This window comes from Gavialis gangeticus, unplaced genomic scaffold (assembly GCF_001723915.1).
Source record: "Gavialis gangeticus isolate Ggan-Ray unplaced genomic scaffold, GavGan_comp1, whole genome shotgun sequence".
Lineage (NCBI taxonomy): Eukaryota > Metazoa > Chordata > Crocodylia > Gavialidae > Gavialis > Gavialis gangeticus.
In genome coordinates this window covers 58159425-58170434 of record NW_017728994.1, presented here as the reverse complement: position 1 = coordinate 58170434, position 11010 = coordinate 58159425, and the positions used below count along the sequence as shown (strand labels likewise).

The following is an 11010-nucleotide window of genomic DNA, read 5'->3' as shown; positions in this document are numbered from 1 at the left end:
GTGAGGTGGTGCAGGCTCCCACCCTGGGGGTTTTTAAGAGGAGGTTGGATGACCACCTTATTGGGGTCATTTGACCCCAGTGCTCTTCCTGCCATGGCAGGGGGTCAGACTAGATGATCTGCTCAGGTCCCTTCCAACCCTAGAAACTATGAAACTATAAACCTTGCACCACTGCTACTTGTCCCTGGGGAACGCCCATGCCACACGCATTTTGGCATAAGGAAAGTTGCCCCAGGTGGGGTAGGGAAGGCTGGGACCAACACTGGGCTGACCCCAGCAGCCTTACCTAGGATCCTGGGGGCCTCCCAGGGCTGAAGCAGCAGTGATTCTGCTGCATGGAGCCTGGCCGGTAGCCACAGCGCACTGGGCATCCCCGCTCCACTTTTCAGCAGCACACGCTGGCTGAGTGTGTATTGCACCAGGGTTTTTTTCCATGGCTTTTTTTGTCCCCTTGCAGCATGGATAATACCAGACTGTGCAGTATGTGGCACTGAAAACATGTTTGCAGCGCCACATACTACATGGCCATGCTCATCTGGACATGTCCTGTGAATGTTTCTGCTATAGCCTCAAACTTGTGACCTATGGGATATCAACCACGCCTTAGCACTTGCACACCCCCAGGCCTCTTCTGGTGAGGTAATGGGTTCAAGTGTCTTGGTGAGGTGATGGTTTTGCATAACGACACTGCTTTGTCTTTGGCATGTTTTTGCCTGAGATAGCAAAGCGTTCTCCAAAAAGTAAACATGCACTGTTCTAGCAGTGGAAATGTAGAGGCCAAGAGGTGTTATATGGTCTACGGTTCAGATGCTTTTGAGTAGGTCACTGTCTGACCTCTACGTGAACTATGTTAATACCATTATGTCGTCACCTGAGATCCACCGAGTATAGCGTGGCATGTGCACTGTGAGGAACGTGTACAGTGCCTCTGAAGTGTGGACTACACAATCCCTATAAAAAGCACTGTGACTGACAGCTGTGTGTGCGCGTGGTTATCAAGGAGTGGTAAGTGTTGTCACATATGGTAAGTGAGTGTGTGCTGGCTTTGGTATGGTGTAGTGCAGAGAGAGAGAGAGAAGAAAGAGTGATAGGATTGTGAGAGGCTTGGTGTGTGCAGATGGACCAATCACAGTTTGGAGTATGGAGTTTAAACTTGGTTGCCATGAGCTAGGGAAATGTCCTTCACCATAAGGCATCTCACTGGGATAGCAAGGGTTGCCTCCTTGGCATTACCCGCTGAGTGTGCATGCACTGTAGTAGCGGCCCTCTATCCCCTTGTAAATATCACACTTATCCTTCCTATCCCTCCCGGAGATTTACCCGGTGACTCCTTGATACCGAAGACACGAGTGTAGAGTGTTACGGTGCCGAACTGTTGAATAAAGTTTCCCCAACCCAGTTAAATAAATTTGAGTTCCCTTCATTTGAGATTACTGAGTTAGAGTTAAGGGTTTGATATTTAACTGTATTTAGGGTGTGAGTTTCAGCTAAATAAACCATCTCATTTGTGAACCTTAACACTTGTAGTCTTGTGGAGCAATTGGTAATTAGTCAGTTCATACCTCAATTAATTCTCCGGTCCAATCTAACGGTGATTAGATGCAGCATATTGGGCTGTAAATGGTCAAAGGGGCAAAGTTCCACCCTTTCATTGACCAGGCCCTGTAGCTGCTATTTTGGCATAACACTAATTAGACTCCTAATTAGTCGAGACTCAACAGAAGGAAGTAACTGGTCAGAGTGGAGGCTGAGTAAAACAAGGGAAAGATCTTGTTTGTCCATTACAGAAGGTTGTAAGGCTCACTTGCTTTGCGTGCTAGACAATTGAGCACAGAGATTGTTCCTGCACCTTGAAGTGAAGGGCATTACTGATGGGGTAGGGTTATGGCTTGCTTCATCATGTGCCAGCTAGTGGGGCAGAGAGGGATCAGTAAAGGCAGATGGAGATCAGTACAGAATTCCTGCTGGTACTGGCCTAAAGACATTTAGCTTTACACCTATGCTTTCTTAGGGCTATCTAAAAAGGCATGGTTGAGTTTTGAATAGGGACTTTAAGATTCGACTCACAGCCACTCCTAAATTGTGTTCTGAAGTGTTACTTGGTGTCTCCATGACACAGCCTTTTATACTGCCTTGTGATAAGCACAAGACTAACTACAAGAAGCATAACTGAAATAAAGAGAATTTGGGAGGCTCATGTGATTTTTCTACTGCAACTAAGATTATACCTAAGTTAAATATGAAGGAAAAGAAGAAATATCCTCTGAAGGACTGAAGGAGTGTATAAAAAATAGAGGCCAAATTCACCTGTCATGACTGATGCAACGTACACTCAAATTAATGGAGTTGGGCCCCTCATGCCACTAGTGAATTTGGCCCTATAGCATTTGGGTTATGATTTTATTTTATTTTACTGATAAGACAGTAAATAAAAGCAATGCTTATCTGATTAATAACGGGATTTGCTGAGCATCTTTCAGGCTCTTGGAACCTTTCCTGAAAAGAAATAGTTTAGCTGAAGCTTCTGAAGTTCAGGATTGAAAATGTTGATTGGACCCAGTTATCTGTGGTCCAGGGTTAATCAAATATTATCCCTGGTAATAGTAGGAAGTTTGGCAGTTAACCCCCAAAAATGTCTGGTGCCTGATAAAAGCATTAGGTCAGCACAGGCATTAAAATGGATCCTATTCCAACAGATACGTAATATTCTGAGTCTTGTTAAAGGTCACAAAAATGTTCTATATATCTCCAGTTGGAACGTATAAAAATGCATTATTGAGGACATTTTCTAATTAATTATAATTATGATTAAACCAAAACGTAAGTTAAATTACTTGCATTTTACATGTAAATTATATTTATTACTTTCCAGTTTTGCTTTCAAATATAAATATGTCTTGATGATGTGCCTTTGTTTCCAAAATAGTGAGGACCAAGCTATATCTCAGCCAAAACATGATAAGCTTAAGTTCTTCCTCAGATCAAATATCATTTTCTTCAAAAGCATTTGCTGAGAAAATGTTTCTTTCATGTGAAAGAGTACTGCTTATTTATAAGAGTTCATCATATATAAATAGCCAGAAAAGAACAAGAAGAGAAATGGGAGCTACTTTTCTTATCCTCAGTAACACAAAGTATTTTCCTCTCTGCAAGATGGCACTTCCTTCTTTTTTTCACTACAGAATATTATCCTTTGACTTAGTCATGTGTTTTAGAAAGATGATTAGTACATTTGGGCTAAAACAACTCATTAACTGCAATGGCAAATTTCTGTACAAGTCTTAGGTTAGGGACAGACATTACACAAACTGGTAAGTGACCAGAAACTGGTTTAAACCTGTAACAGAATAGATGTTCAATGCACATAAACCAGTTTGAGAATGGCTGAAACCAGTTTGAGATAAACCTAGTTGAATGTAGTATCAGACTTAAGTGATTTGGCTCAAAAACCGGTTTATGCAATGTCTGTCCCAGACCCCTTGCTGGTTTAATTTAAAACCAGACTCCCCCAGCTTCCTGGCACGCTCTCTGGGCTGGGCAGGGCTCTCTGCTCCACAGCATGGCTGGCCCCTCCATCTCTATAGGTGTCTGCCTGGCTTCTGCTCCCCCGCTTCCCTCCCCACTCTCTGCTCGGCAGGTATTCCCCCATCTCTCACAGACACCTCTCAGCATTAGCTAGTAGACCACACGCTGGATACGGTCCCTGCTGTGGCACACGAGACAAAGGCAGAATCAACAGGTAGCTGGTAATGTCCCTCTGTGTTCTTGATGGGCTGATAAACACTGAGTTAGGGATGATAAACATTCACTGATGGGCTGTTCAGGAGGGGGGTCAAACCCTCCCTAATCATAGTGTTCAGCAAGAGCTTCACAATTCCCCCCTCAGCTCAGCTCAGCTCTGTGGAAGGGAAGGGAGGGCTGCTCTAGTGCCCCCTTGCTTCTGGCCTGAGCCATTGCAGACATGTGCCTGCATTTCTGGGATATCTGCCCAGTTATAAAACTGATTTAGCCTAGCCAGTTTAGACTAACCTGCAAAGATTGAATCAATTCAGGCTCTGCCTTCCTGAATGTCTGTCCTTAGCCTTAGAGTCTGACCCCACCATAGACCAAATCATGCTTCAAATATACTAATGGATGTCATACAACAATTTAAAACATCTGCAGTGACCTTACCAACCAAGAGGACAACTGGGAAGGGACAAAAAGGGAATCATCACTAGTTTCAGAACTATTTGGAAATAGGTAATTGATTAAGTTTTGTTACTGAAATTCTAACAAGATCTGAACATTTTTACTCCCATTTTCTTTCCTTTTCCTGCACAGAAACTGTAACTTTGGAGGTGAGATGGCAGCACTGATTATCTATCTTTTCTTCTTTACACTTTATTACTGAATGGGTCACATACTGAATTCCTGGGATATAGCTTGAAAATATCTTTAAGTCAAGCAGCCTGTTCATTTTTAATTAACAGTCAACCCATAAAATCCCATCCCTTGTAGGAAGCCTGTCAAATACAGATGACATAGGCAGTTAAGGGATCTGGATAGCTAATTTCCATTAAAATTCCTGGAACTTCACATTCAAAACTTTGGGACAGCTTAACATTTTCAGTTAGTATTGTAATTTACAGGTATAGGTATGAGAAATGTTCAATAATCTTTTTAATAATAATGCAGGCCATATAATAAATTATGTCACTAGAAAGCTAAATACATTGATCCAGACATTTCAATGTTGCTGTAAAATCGTTCTACATATGACATTACTTGAATATAAACGTGCATCAACATAAAATGATGTTCCATTGCAATATTTATCTCATGAACTAATCACTTTGGAACTTCAGTTGACCTCTATTTAAGCATAAATGTAATTCAGATTTTTCTGCAGATCAACTACCTGTTATAACAATAATTTTAATAAGCACTCTGTAAGTTACAAGAGCATTTAATTTAATAATCTTTGTTTTCAGGTCAAATGAGCAACTTTGCTGTTAAAAAGCTGGTAGTATTTGATGACGTTCTATTAGCACTGGTACACATTGAGTATATGAAAAATCATCTTAATCAGTGTGATTAACGTAGAAAGGTAACTAAGAATAAAAATTGATTAACTGCTGAAATGTCTCATACAATTGGGATTCTAGCCCTGTCATTAGAATCAAAGCACAAAATATAGGGACTTATTTAATTCCCATGGGTTTTTTCCCCCCATTTGCTTATTCCAAAATCTTAAAGTTAAGAAACATAGAGAACTGGAGGTGGTACCAATTTATCCTCCACTAAGTAGCTGGGCAAAAAAATCAATTCACTTAATGAGTATGTATAGACCAACTGCAAGAGCAGTCCTTGTGAAGGAAAGGGCTTTAAGTGTCAATGATCTAGCAGGGAAGAAGAGTCAATCGGTAAAAGACCTATTTCGTTTGCTCTTAAAACATTCATACAAAACTTCCAGGCTGAAAAATAGAACTATTTAGTTCTTGTTTCAGTCTTATTAACTGCTTTCTAATGATCATTGCTTGATACAAAGGAGTATTTTTAAAACTAGAAATTACAGCTCCTCCTTCCCAACTTCAATGCCAATTACAATATCTTTTCTTACACATCAGCATTCCTCCACTAAAATAACTGTAACTATAGTAAAATATCTAGACCCTCAGACTTTAAGAAGGCAAATATTCATTACATTATTATGATGAATTTAATTCAGCTGCTACACGCACAACAGTGAGTTTCCTTGGGGAAAAAGTACTATGCTAGTTTTCATCTTTAACAATCCCAAAGCTCCACTGGCAAGGCTAAAAGCGCTGCCCCTCTATTTTCTTTCAGGTAGCCTTTGTCCGATCCTATTCCAGAAACAAGTGGAAGTAATTTTGCTTCTTATAATTGTTTTTAATCACAAATGAAAAAAAAATTATGAAATGTGTCAGGAAAGAGTTTCACATTAAAAATATCAAACCCTATCTACATGACTTTACCCTTCAGTTGGAACAGAGCATATTTTTTCAGTGTTTAAGTACCGGTAGGTTAAAAGGTGTTAGCGTTTGCTCCAGTTTAATTTCAGGAGTTGCATTCTTTCTGGGGATATTTTGCCTTTGCCATGCCCATAGAGGGAGCTCCAGTTGAATCCCTTCTCCAGCACCTCTGCTGTGGGGATAAAGTATGGTGCATGCTCCTTGGTCCTCAATCTCCTCTCAGCTGCAGAGTTCTATACTTAATTGACCCCAAAAAGATGGGAAGGCAGGCAGGGCTCAAATGTGCATGTGGGCAATACATCTTGAAGAACTCCAATTCCTTTGTTTTCTCCTTTGAGAACACACCTTCTCACTCACAGGTTGTTATGAATTACGCTCGTAAGCCATGTGCAGTTCGCTCTAGGCTGGGGCAATGATCACGCAGAGCAAGTACCCAGAGTCAGATACAGAATCTTTATTCGCTGCAGCAAGGTGCCTCCGAGGAGGGACCCCGCCTATTAGATACAGTACTATTTTATACCTTTAGTACATTAGCTCGTGCTCGTCAAAATACCCAATCATCTACTAACTAAACTGCTACTCTATCCAATCAGGTGGCACTGTGCACGTGAACACCGAAGTTTACCCCTTGTGACTGCATGCTCTATATACTCTTGCCAAGTAGTCTGCTTCAAAAAAAAAACCAAAAAAAAAACCCAGTCCTTGTACCTCTTTCAAGGTTCCTTGTTGACCGGATTCGGCTAGTTTTATATGTTATCAGTAGCCCTTACACAGCACTTCTCCTTTCACCCATCTAGAACGTGCTGTGTCCGTTTCTATGTATTGAGGTTAAAGGGAAAAGAAATGGCCTTACTTCTATATTGTAAAATCCACACACAACAAGGTGACTCCAAAGCTGTGCTCATATACCTAAAGGCAGGTCTCAGAGGCCCTGGAAGTCACTGGTTATAACCTGTTTTAGACTCGAGATACCCCCTCCAAAACCTTTGTGAAATGAGTGGCACCCCATTTCAAAAACAAATTTATTACAGTGATTACCTCCTGACAAAGGGGTTGGGCAGTAAGGGTCGGCAGGAAGAGCCTGAGCCTCCACTAATGTCCTAATACCTTGCTTATATCTTTCTATCCCATGGCACCCTCAAAAGGATTTTATGGCAAGGTGAACAGCAACTACAGAACGGCTTTGCCAGTGTCAGCATCTGCCCCAGAGGCTTCTGCAATGGTTTAATGTTTAGCAAAGGGGTGGATGCTAAGGAAGTAGCTTGGGCTCTGGTGGAATGTGTGCTTATCACCAGGGATCCTGGTTTTCTCCGATTTAAAAAAATCCCCAATTTTTGGTTAAAAAAAAGTAACTTCAAATCCACATTTTCCCATGATCAAAAATGAAACACCAGTATAGATGTATCTATATATTAGTGGTATTTCATTTAAAACACAGAGAAATGTGGATTTGGGTTACTTTTTTTTTTTTTAAACCAAAAATTCGAGATTTTTTTAAATCAGAGAAAACCAGGGTCCCTGCTTACAACTGAGAGCAGGTACTCCTCAGGCTAGTTTTATACAGCCCACAATGCCGTTAGACAACCGTGGGGCCGATACCGCTGCACCTTTAGATCTCTTAGCCACCAACATAAAATGCTGCTTGGTCCAACGGTCTGAATTGCTTGGTCCAATGAAGTCCGTCGGCCAAAGTTCTCTTAGCGTCTACTGAGTGCGGCAAAGTCTCAATTTGTGGGGCTTCAGGAGCAATGCCAGGAAGTTAATTTGCTGCTGTGAAAGGTTTCTAGTAGTCATTGTAGAAATACTGTCTCAACTACTTACGTTTTTTAGGATGGAAAAGCACTACAGAAGTGTTACTGATAAACAGTGTTTGTTAGCCCTCACTTTAACCAGGGAATCATAAATCCTGGTTGTGAAATAACTCAAGTTGTTTTATGTAGGATTTTGTTCAAATGCTAGCAGCTAGAATCCTTAATGCCTCTTTCTCTGGGAAATATATTTTTAAAGATTTCCCACCAAACAGATTGGGGAAGTGTACTTTGTCCCCTTATGAATCCCTTTTGGATAATTCCACATCTACCTATTTCTCCATCTTGGCAAAGCTTTGACTGTTTGCAGCAGCAGAACTGTGTGGGTGTGAGGGGAAGGAGGGTGACAGGAATGCCTGAAACTGCCATCTTTTGTATTTCCAGTGAGGGTTCCAAAAACGGTTGTCTTTGGTGATAGTTGTGAAAGGTTTTGGGGAGACCATGCACCCTAAAGCCCAGAGGAAGAAGCTTTTCACTGCTCAAGTGTCCACAGGATAGGAAAAAATGAGAGACAGAAATGTGGAGATAAAAGCAAACAACTGTTATCCATCCCAGAACTGACAACAAATGGGCAAACATACGAAGTTAGTAATGGTTGGAGAAAGTTGAGCCACTTAACTGTTCCACCTAGGGAGGCCAAATTTCTGTGGCGAAACATGCCACCTTGCCTACTAAGCATCCTGAGCTTCTGCCTTGAGCCACTCAGACCAAGCCAACTACCCATCAATCAAAAATTCAGACAGAAGTTGAGATTCACAGACTTAATCCAGTATGGCTAAATTGCGAATACTGCTTCCCACATTTTGCAAATCTCTTCTAACTTAGGGCCATATGCTACCCTCCTCCATTAGTGGTTTTTTTGCAACAAAATCATAACTGGAAAAGGTATATAATCAATGAGCTACTTGTAATACCCAGTTTAAAGTCATTTGCAAGCAGTGGGGAATTAATATTTGAGAAGCATTGCTCACAATCAGGTATTCTTTTCATTCTACACAAGATATTTAATTACCTGATTTTTAATGTGTGTTGTAATTAATTGTTAACTGGCGAGCAGTTGCTACTACTATATCTTTAAAAGCATATTCATTAGCATGTTAATTTAGACAACTTCCTCTTTTCCCTACATACCAACTTTCAGAAACCTTTAAAAAAATCTTTTAAAGGTTGATTTTCTTTTCTTCTATTACCTCTTTACAATCATGCCATGTTCTACAGCTGGTACCAGATATTATTTCTCACGGAAAACATGATTAATTTTAGCACAGCAGATTCCCTATATGAAATCCCACTCTAGTCTGTGAATGTAACTGCCATCACTGCAGTTACTTTTTTAATGTACTTCAACAATATTAAGATAAGGAACTCCCTTCCTATCTTTCTGATTTAGAGTTGGACTTCTCTGGCCATCATTTTCCAAAATAAACGGAACCCAAAATTCATATTTGATGAAAATAAGCTTTATAAAAAATGTAAGCCTAACAAAATTTAAAAACCAGCAATATTCTCCCCAAAAAGCCTTCCTATACCCAAAGTAAAAAATCACCCAGGCAAAAAAATAAAAAACCAAAACAACAGCAATGTAAAAAGATTTTTTAAAACAGCAAAACATTTCTCTATTATGTGCAACCCCAATACTGCTTTATTACACCAATGCAGCAATGAATGAAAGTGAACTTGATTAGAAAGCAATGGTACCTAAAAAACCAGCTGTGTTTACTCAGTTACTTCATAATAGCTTATACTTCATCATTTTTAAATGATAAATTTCAGGAAAGCATCTCACAAATAAAATTACACTTAATGATCTGATTGATCATTTGTAAATTAGACAGTATAATTTTACACTGGCACTAGTATAGAAAAGGGAATCTAGGTATATCTATTAAATATGGATTTTTACTGGTTATATAGCAAGGTGAAATTCAATCAAGCTGGCATCTTGTTAAAAATTTATTTAAAATATCAGTTTATTTATGGTTTCTCATTAAGACATTTGTGCTTTTGAAATGTGTTGCACAGAGAGTCTTTGTCCACGTATATCTAGCCACTAGGTACAGAGTGAGCAGCAGAAACCAGCTTCACCAGTAATGCACAAAAATAGGGATCTGGCAAAAAAATATCTACAAAGAAAATTCACTTTGGCATCTTTGTTAAGCCATAGATACTCTACAGGCACTGAGAAGTGGACCAATGAGTATGGCCATGTCCACATGAGTATGGATGTTTGGTTCCCCGGGGACAACTAGTGGCGGCACATCTTGTGACGCTGCTACTTGTCCCCAGGGAATGCCCATACATGTGCCCTCTGCTGTGCAGCAGATTACCCCAGGTGGTGTAGGGGAGGCTGGGGCCAGCACTAGGCTGACCCCAGCAGACCTACCTGGGGTCTTGGGAGCCTCTGGGGGCTGCAGCAGCAGTGATCCTGCTGCTCAGAGCCTGGCCAGCAGCCAGAGTGTGGCTCCAGCTGGCCAGGCTCCAGTTTTGAGCAGCGCATGCTGCCCCCATGTGCACCGCTCCTTTTTTTCCCCCCATGGGTTTGTTTTTGACCCCTGGATATCCACATACCACTTGGCTGCACTAACCTGGACACGACCTATAAGTTAAACTGTTTGAGTGCAAAGAAGAGTTCACTAGACACAGCTCAGGTGCAGGCAGTTTAGTCTGCTGCTTGCCAGGAGATGTGGGTAGCTGGAGGCACATTGTGGGGGAAGGCTACTTGTCCGGGGAAGTGGATGAAAACAGCCAGGTCAGGGTTGGGAGGGTAAAAACAGCACAGTCCTGGGGAGCTGTGCTGTGAATGCACACACAACTTGGTTAGCTCAGGATAACACTCATTAAGTCAGGGTAAACCCATGCCAATCTAAAAGTTAGTTCTCATCTGATGAGAACTAACGTTGAATCAAACATGCCATTTTAAGGGTGACTTAAGCCCTGAAAACACTTGCACAACCAGTCATTTAGACTGCCCTAAACAAGGCTAAATGTATGTACCCTTTGTCGGAGAATATTCTCATACTTGACATGTCTACACAAGATCTACACAAGGATGGAGCATTGACCTAAGGGACAGTACTCCTTCTGCTTGTACTAGAAAACTCTGAGGTCCTCAGTTACAGATGTTACTCTCTCACACAGGGCCACGCCGATTGCTAAAGTTGGGATCAGAAATGCATCTTTCCTGTGGTGAGATTGGCACAGACTGTGTGTATGTGTGTGTGTGGGGG

General features: G+C 41.1%; 1 protein-coding gene across 2 annotated transcripts in view; it reads right to left on the bottom strand.

Annotated features, from left to right (window-relative positions):
- Window positions 1-11010, bottom strand: part of ATRNL1 (attractin like 1) — a 1264546-nt gene that overhangs the window by 614841 nt on the left and 638695 nt on the right. The window lies entirely within an intron of this gene.